Consider the following 9,370-nt stretch of genomic DNA (forward strand, 5'->3'; position numbering starts at 1 on the left):
CACTCAGGTGCCAGTATATTACATAATTTTACATAAGGGGTCGTAGCTTTGTTTTGCATCAAAGTCCTGTTGTGGTTCTTCTAACATACTTTATTCTTTCAACAACATTATAATCTAGCACACTTTGGGCACAACTGGCTCAGAGCTACTTGCACTTCAGCCTGGATAAGTTGGGATTTTCTCTCTAGAATGAAGATCAGGTTGCCACTTGCTCTACCACTAAGAAAGAGACACAAGACAGTTGACCCTTGAACAACACGAGTTTGAACTGCCTTGGTCCACTTATAAATGGATTGTTTTCAGTTAGTATAGTCCAGTATTGTTAATGTATTTTCTCTTCCTTTTAATTTTCTTCAAAAAATTTTTTTGAATTTTTTTTAAACATTTATTTGTTTTTTGAAAGAGAGAGAGACAGAGTGCAAATGGGGGAGGGGCAGAGAGAGAGAGGGTGACACAGAATTGGAAGCAGGCTCCAGGCTCTGAGCCATCAGCCCAGAGCCCAATGCAGGGCTTGAACTCATGAACCATGAGATCGTGACCTAAGTTATAGTCAGATGCCCAACCGAATGAGCCACCCATGCACCCCTAAAAAAATTTTTTTAACATTTATTTATTTTTGAGAGACAGAGCGCTAGTGAGGTTGGGACAGAGAGAGAAGGAGACACAGAATCTGAAGCAGGCTCCAGGCTCTGACCTGTCAGCACAGAGCCCAATGTGGGGCTCGAATCCACGAACCGCGAGACCATGACCTGAGCCAAAGTCGGACGCTTAACTGGCTGAGCCACCCAGGAGCCCTTCTTCCTTATAATTTTCTTAATTTTTTCTCTTCTGTAGCTTACTTTATTATAAGACTACCATATATAATACAAAATATGTGTCAATAGACTGTTTATGTTATTGGTAAGGCTTCCAGTCAACAGTAGGGTAATAATTAAGTTTGGGGGGAGTCAAAAGTCATACAAAGATTTTTGACTCTGTGGGGGTTTGGCACCCCTAGGTCCCCTGTTGTTCAAGAAACAACTGTCCTTGGTGAACCCCCTTGGATTTGGGAGGTAATGTGTATCACATGGATATGCTGCTCTGACCTATTTTCAGGTTAACACAAAAGGTTCTCAGCTTTAAGAGGGACCCAGAAAAAAGAAGTTTCTCTAGCTGAACAGTTAAGGTTACTGGCAATGTTTAAAGTGTTAAAAGCCAGTGTGAAAGGCTCCATACTGTATAATGTGAACAACATGACACTGTACAAAAGGCAAAACTATTGACACAGTAAAAAACTCAGTGGGTGCCAGTGATTTGGGGAGAGGGAAAGAGGATTGAATAGGTAGAGCAAAGGGGATTTTTATGGTGGTGAAACTATTCTGTATTATACTGCAATGTTGGATACATGATAATGTTGGATACATGCAGTTTTCAAAACCCAAAACATTGTTTAACACAAAGAAGACGCCTTAAAGGAAACCATGGACTTTAATAGTATATCAATATTGGTTTGTAAATTGTAACAATGTATCCTACTAATGCAAGATGTTAATAATAGGAGAAACTATGTGGGGGAAAATAAGGGATATTTGGAACTCTCTGTACTTTTTGTACAATTTTTCTATAAACTTAAAACTGCTCTAAAAATAAGTATATTAGAGTTGGAGGGAAGATGGCGGCGTAGGAGGACGCTGGGCTCACCGCGCGTCCTGCCGATCACATAGATTCCACCTACACCTGCCTAAAGAACCCAGAAAACCGCCAGAGGATTAGCAGAAGGGAGTCTCCGGAGTCAAGCGCAGACTAGAGACCCACGGAAGAGGGTAGGAAGGGTGGCGAGGCGGTGCACGCTCCACGGACTGGCGGGAGGGAGCCGGGGCGGAGGGGCAGCCTGCCGGCCAAGCAGAGCCCCCGAGTCTGGCTGGCAAAAGCGGAGGGGCCGGACGGAGTGTGTTCCGACAGCAAGCTCCACTTAGCATCTGGGAGGTCATAAGTTAACAGCTCTGCTCGGAAAGCGGGAAGGCTGGAGGACAAAGGGAGGGAGAACTGCTGAGCTCCCAGACGGCAGAGCTCAGCTTGGCGGGGAACAAAGGCGCTCGCCAGCGCCATCTCCCCCGCCCATCCCCCAGCCAAAATCCCAAAGAGAACCAGTTCCTGCCAGGGAACTTGCTCCCTCCGCGTAAACACCCAACTCTGTGCTTCTGCGGAGCCAAACCTCCGGCAGCGGATCTGACTCCCTCCCGCTGCCACATGGCCCCTCCTGAAGTGGATCACCTAAGGAGAAGCGAGCTAAGCCTGCCCCTCCTGCCCCCGTGCACCTTGCCTACCCACCCCAGCTAATACGCCAGATCCCCAGCACCACAAGCCCGGCAGTGTGCAAGTAGCCCAGACGGGCCACGCCACCCCACAGTGAATCCCGCCCCTAGGAGAGGGGAAGAGAAGGCACACACCAGTCTGACTGTGGCCCCAGCGGTGGGCTGGGGGCAGACATCAGGTTGGACTGCGGCCCCACCCACCAACTCCAGTTATACACCACAGCACAGGGGAAGTGCCCTGCAGGTCCTCACCACTCCAGGGACTATCCAAAATGACCAAATGAAGAATTCCCCTCAGAAGAATCTCCAGGAAATAACAACAGCTAATGAACTGATCAAAAAGGATTTAAATAATATAACAGAAAGTGAATTTAGAATAATAGTCATAAAATTAATCGCTGGGCTTGAAAACAGTATAGAGGACAGCAGAGAATCTCTTGCCACAGAGATCAAGGGACTAAGGAACAGTCACGAGGAGCTGAAAAGCACTTTAAATGAAATGCAAAACAAAATGGAAATGACAACAGCTCGGATTGAAGAGGCAGAGGAGAGAATAGGTGAACTAGAAGATAAAGTTATGGAAAAAGAGGAAGCTGAGAGAAAGAGAGATAAAAAAATCCAGGAGTATGAGGGAAAAATTAGAGAACTAAGTGATACATTAAAAAGAAATAACATACGCATAATTGGTATCCCAGAGGAGGAAGAGAGAGGGAAAGGTGCTAAAGGGGTACTTGAACAAATTATAGCTGAGAACTTCCCTGAACTGGGGAAGGAAAAAGGCATTGAAATCCAAGAGGCACAGAGAACTCCCTTCAGACGTAACTTGAATCGATCTTCTGCACGACATATCATAGCGAAACTGGCAAAATACAAGGATAAAGAGAAAATTCTGAAAGCAGCAAGGGATAAACGTGCCCTCACATATAAAGGGAGACCTATAAGACTCGTGACTGATCTCTCCTTTGAAACTTGGCAGGCCAGAAAGGCTTGGCACGATATCTTCAGTGTGCTAAACAGAAAAAATATGCAGCCGAGAATCCTTTATCCAGCAAGTCTGTCATTCAGAATAGAAGGAGAGATAAAGGTCTTCCCAAACAAACAAAAACTGAAGGAATTCATCACCACGAAACCAGCCCTACAAGAGATCCTAAGGGGGATCCTGTGAGACAAAGTACCAGAGACATCGCTACAAGCATGAAACCTACGGACATCACAATGACTCTAAACCCGTATCTTTCTATAATAACACTGAATGTAAATGGATTAAATGCGCCAACCAAAAGGCATAGGCTATCAGAATGGATAAAAAAACAAGACCCATCTATTTGCTGTCTACAAGAGACTCATTTTAGATCTGAGGACACCTTTAGATTGAGAGTGAGGGGATGGAGAACTATTTATCATGCTACTGGAAGCCAAAAGAAAGCTGGAGTAGCCATACTTATATCAGACAAACTAGACTTTAAATTAAAGGCTGTAACAAGAGATGAAGAAGGGCATTATATAATAATTACAGGGTCTATCCATCAGGAAGAGCTAACAATTATAAATGTCTATGCGCCAAATACCGGAGCCCCCAGATATATAAAACAATTATTCACAAACATAAGCAACCTTATTGATAAGAATGTGGTCATTGCAGGGGACTTTAACACCCCACTTACAGAAATGGATAGATCATCTAGACACACAGTCAATAAAGAAACAAGGGCCCTGAATGATACATTGGATCAGATGGACTTGACAGATATATTTAGAACTCTGCATCCCAAAGCAACAGAATATACTTTCTTCTCGAGTGCACATGGAACATTCTCCAAGATAGATCATATACTGGGTCACAAAACAGCCCTTCATAAGTTTACAAGAATTGAAATTATACCATGCATACTTTCAGACCACAATGCTATGAAGCTTGAAATCAACCACAGGAAAAAGTCTGGAAAACCTCCAAAAGCATGGAGGTTAAAGGACACCCTACTAAAGAATGAATGGGTCAACGAGGCAATTAGAGAAGAAATTAAAAAATATATGGAAACAAACGAAAATGAAAATACAACAATCCAAACGCTTTGGGACGCAGCGAAGGCAGTCCTGAGAGGAAAATACATTGCAATCCAGGCCTATCTCCAGAAACAAGAAAAATCCCAAATACAAAATCTAACAGCACACCTAAAGGAAATAGAAGCAGAACAGCAAAGGCAGCCTAAACCCAGCAGAAGAAGAGAAATAATAAAGATCAGAGCAGAAATAAACAATATAGAATCTAAAAAAACTGTAGAGCAGATCAACGAAACCAAGAGTTGGTTTTTTGAAAAAATAAACAAAATTGACAAACCTCTAGCCAGGCTTCTCAAAAAGAAAAGGGAGATGACCCAAATAGATAAAATCATGAATGAAAATGGAATGATTACAACCAATCCCTCAGAGATACAAACAATTATCAGGGAATACTATGAAAAATTATATGCCAACAAATTGGACAACCTGGAAGAAATGGACAAATTTCTAAACACCCACACTCTTCCAAAACTCAATCAGGAGGAAATAGAAAGCTTGAACAGACCCATAACCAGCGAAGAAATTGAATCGGTTATCAAAAATCTGCCCACAAATAAGAGTCCAGGACCAGATGGCTTCCGAGGGGAGTTCTACCAGACGTTTAAAGCAGAGATAATACCTATCCTTCTCAAGCTATTCCAAGAAATAGAAAGGGAAGGAAAACTTCCAGACTCATTCTATGAAGCCAGTATTACTTTGATTCCTAAACCAGACAGAGACCCAGTAAAAAAAGAGAACTACAGGCCAATATCCCTGATGAATATGGATGCAAAAATTCTCAACAAGATACTAGCAAATCGAATTCAACAGCATATAAGAAGAATTATTCACCATGATCAAGTGGGATTCATTCCTGGGATGCAGGGCTGGTTCAACATTCGCAAATCGATCAACGTGATACATCACATTAACAAAAAAAAAAAAAAGAGAAGAACCATATGATCCTGTCAATCGATGCAGAAAAGGCCTTTGGCAAAATCCAGCACCCTTTCTTAATAAAAACCCTTGAGAAAGTCGGGATAGAAGGAACATACTTAAAGATCATAAAGGCCATTTATGAAAAGCCCACAGCTAACATCATCCTCAACGGGGAAAAACTGAGAGCTTTTTCCCTGAGATCAGGAACACGACAGGGATGCCCACTCTCACCGCTGTTGTTTAACATAGTGCTGGAAGTGCTAGCATCAGCAATCAGACAACAAAAGGAAATCAAAGGCATCAAAATTGGCAAAGATGAAGTCAAGCTTTCGCTTTTTGCAGATGACATGATATTATACATGGAAAATCCGATAGACTCCACCAAAAGTCTGCTAGAACTGATACATGAATTCAGCAAAGTTGCAGGATACAAAATCAATGTACAGAAATCAGTTGCATTCTTATACACTAACAATGAAGCAACAGAAAGACAAATAAAGAAACTGATCCCATTCACAATTGCACCAAGAAGCATAAAATACCTAGGAATAAATCTCACCAAAGATGTAAAAGATCTGTATGCTGAAAACTATAGAAAGCTTATGCAGGTAATTGAAGAAGATATAAAGAAATGGAAAGACATTCCCTGCTCATGGATTGGAAGAATAAATATTGTCAAAATGTCAATACTACCCAAAGCTATCTACACATTCAATGCAATCCCAATCAAAATTGCACCAGCATTCTTCTCGAAACTAGAACAAGCAATCCTAAAATTCATATGGAACCACAAAAAGCCCCGAATAGCCAAAGTAATTTTGAAGAAGAAGACCAAAGCAGGAGGCATCACAATCCCAGACTTTAGCCTCTACTACAAAGCTGTCATCATCAAGACAGCATGGTATTGGCACAAAAACAGACACGTAGACCAATGGAATAGAATAGAAACCCGAGAACTAGACCCACAAACGTATGGCCAACTCATCTTTGACAAAGCAGGAAAGAACATCCAATGGAAAAAAGACAGTCTCTTTAACAAATGGTGCTGGGAGAACTGGACAGCAACATGCAGAAGGTTGAAACTAGACCACTTTCTCACACCATTCACAAAAATAAACTCAAAATGGATAAAGGACCTGAATGTGAGACAGGAAACCATCAAAACCTTAGAGGAGAAAGCAGGAAAAGACCTCTCTGACCTCAGCCGTAGCAATCTCTTACTCGGCACATCCCCAAAGGCAAGGGAATTAAAAGCAAAAGTGAATTACTGGGACCTTATGAAGATAAAAAGCTTCTGCACAGCAAAGGAAACAACCAACAAAACTAAAAGGCAACCAACGGAATGGGAAAAGATATTTGCAAATGACACATCGGACAAAGGGCTAGTATCCAAAATCTATAAAGAGCTCATCAAACTCCACACCAGAAAAACAAATAACCCAGTGAAGAAATGGGCAGAAAACATGAATAGACACTTCTCTAAAGAAGACATCCGGATGGCCAACAGGCACATGAAAAGATGTTCAACGTCGCTCCTTATCAGGGAAATACAAATCAAAACCACACTCAGATACCACCTCACGCCAGTCAGAGTGGCCAAAATGAAGAAATCAGGAGACTATAGATGCTGGAGAGGATGTGGAGAAACGGGAACCCTCTTGCACTGTTGGTGGGAATGCAAATTGGTGCAGCCGCTCTGGAAAGCAGTGTGGAGGTTCCTCAGAAAATTAAAAATAGACCTACCCTATGACCCAGCAATAGCACTGCTAGGAATTTATCCAAGGGATACAGGAGTACTGATGCATAGGGGCACTTGTACCCCAATGTTTATAGCAGCACTCTCAACAATAGCCAAATTATGGAAAGAGCCTAAATGTCCATCGACTGATGAATGGATAAAGAAATTGTGGTTTATATACACAATGGAATACTACGTGGCAATGAGAAAAATGAAATATGGCCTTTTGTAGCAACGTGGATGGAACTGGAGAGTGTGATGCTAAGTGAAATAAGCCATACAGAGAAAGACAGATACCATATGGTTTCACTCTTATGTGGATCCTGAGAAACGTAACAGAAACCCATGGGGGAGAGGAAGGAAAAAAAAAAAAAGAGGTTAGAGTGGGAGAGAGCCAAAGCATAAGAGACTGTTAAAAACTGAGAACAAACTGAGGGTTGATGGGGGGTGGGAGGGAGGGCAGGGTGAGCGATGGGTATTGAGGAGGGCACCTTCTGGGATGAGCACTGGGTGTTGTATGGAAACCAATTTGACAGTAAATTTCATATATTTAAAAAAAAAGATAAAAATAAGTATATTAATAAAAAAGCAGGTACAAATTTTTACTAAGAGCGCAGTCTAAATTAATATTGCGGAAGAAAAGATTTCATTGATTAGTAGTATGCTTTAGCCTACTCATATTTTAATAGGCCTCCATTTTTGTACTCCATTTTTGGAGTAACATGCCATTTTTTCCCTTTTCATTGGGGCCTGCTGGAACAAGAGGAGAGCTATGTTAGTTTTTGATAGCTTCTCTATGATGGCTCTGGTTTTGATTAAATTCCTTTGATTCACTAGTCTCTCAGTAAAAAAATAAATTGGGGGGTTCTCAGTAAAAGGAAACACATGCATCTAATTTTCCTTCCTTCAGAAATTCCACTAAAACTTAGTTAAAAAAAAATTTAAGGCCATAAACTGACAAGCTAGTAAACATGAGAATAAACAACATCAAAGACATTTCATAGGCTATGAAGCAGACAGGTTGGTGGTTACTCAGAGGAGTCCAGAGAAAGTCGGCTCTTAACCTACTAGGGGAAATAAACTGATTTCCATCGCAGAAATGCTTAAAATGCCAGGGGTTATCAGGACCAGGCACATCTGGAAATGGAAATAAAAGTTGGAGAATGTTAAAAACGGAAGATTAGTTGAAAGCTGATGATGGAACAGATAGCTAAATCTTGTTTCTTACTCCACACTGCTGGTTACCTATTCCCAGCCCCCACCATAGACTAGAGACTCCTTCTTTGGGGAGGGTAAAACTGAGAGTGTCTGGTCTGAGGGTCATCATTCATAGTGGAACGTGGGGTAACACACCAGACATGTGGGAATGAGAGTGTATCTGAATGCTGAGTTCTCTTACCTTGTCTGATGCCGACATTGGGAGTCAGATTGGAAGATCCTTCTCTGAGGATCAGACCAGCCCATGAAGAAAGCTAAAGATATCAGTTTGGGGGTTCCTCAACAAACAGCCCAGCCCTAAAGCTCTGAACTGACATATACTTAAAGGTTTCTATTTAAAAAGTTTTTAATTTAATTTTAAGTGTTATATTAGTTTCAGGTGTACAATACAGTGATTCAACACTTCCATACATCACCATTGACACAATGGTGTCATTGACACCATTGGTGTCATGACATGTGCATTCCTTAATCCCCATCACCTACTTCACCCATCCCTGCACCCACCTTCCCTCCAGTAACCACCAGTTTCTTCTCCATAGTTAAGAGTCTATTTTTTTAAATTTAATTTTTAATGTTTATTTATTTTTGAGAGAGGGAGAGAGAGAGCATGAGAGGGGGAGGGGCAGAGAGAGGGGGTGGGAGACACAGAATCTAAAGCAGGCTCCAGGCTCTGAGGTGTCAGCACAGAGCCCGATGTGGGGCTCAAACCCACGAACCATGAGATCATGACCTGAACTGAAGTCTGACACTTACCCTACTGAGCCACCCAGGTGCCCTGTTAACAGTTGATTTCTTTTTTTGCCTTTCTCTCTCCCCTTTTTGCCCCCTTTCTTTCTTAAATTCCACATATGAGTCAAGTCATATGGTATTTGTCTTTCTCTGACTGACTTATGTCCCTTAGCATGATACTCTCTAGTTCCATCCAGATACTTAAAGCTTTCAACTAGTTTTTAGTGTCATACTCTTAAATATGAGCAAACAATTAACAAAAAGTTGAAGAAAACTTATAAAGAAAGATACAATCCCAAATAAATAAATACAAAGAAGAATGTTTGAGGAAATAGCAATGAGGCAAGGAGAGAAAAAACTTAAATACGAGATATTACATTCATGAAACAAGATGCTACGTAAAAACAAT

General features: G+C 41.5%; 1 pseudogene; it reads right to left on the reverse strand.

Annotated features, from left to right (window-relative positions):
* Positions 1–8,428, reverse strand: part of LOC122236008 — a 60,264-nt pseudogene extending 51,836 nt beyond the window's left edge.
* Between the last annotated feature and the right edge of the window lie 942 nt (positions 8,429–9,370).

The sequence above is a fragment of the Panthera tigris genome, chromosome F3, assembly GCF_018350195.1.
Source record: "Panthera tigris isolate Pti1 chromosome F3, P.tigris_Pti1_mat1.1, whole genome shotgun sequence".
Lineage (NCBI taxonomy): Eukaryota > Metazoa > Chordata > Mammalia > Carnivora > Felidae > Panthera > Panthera tigris.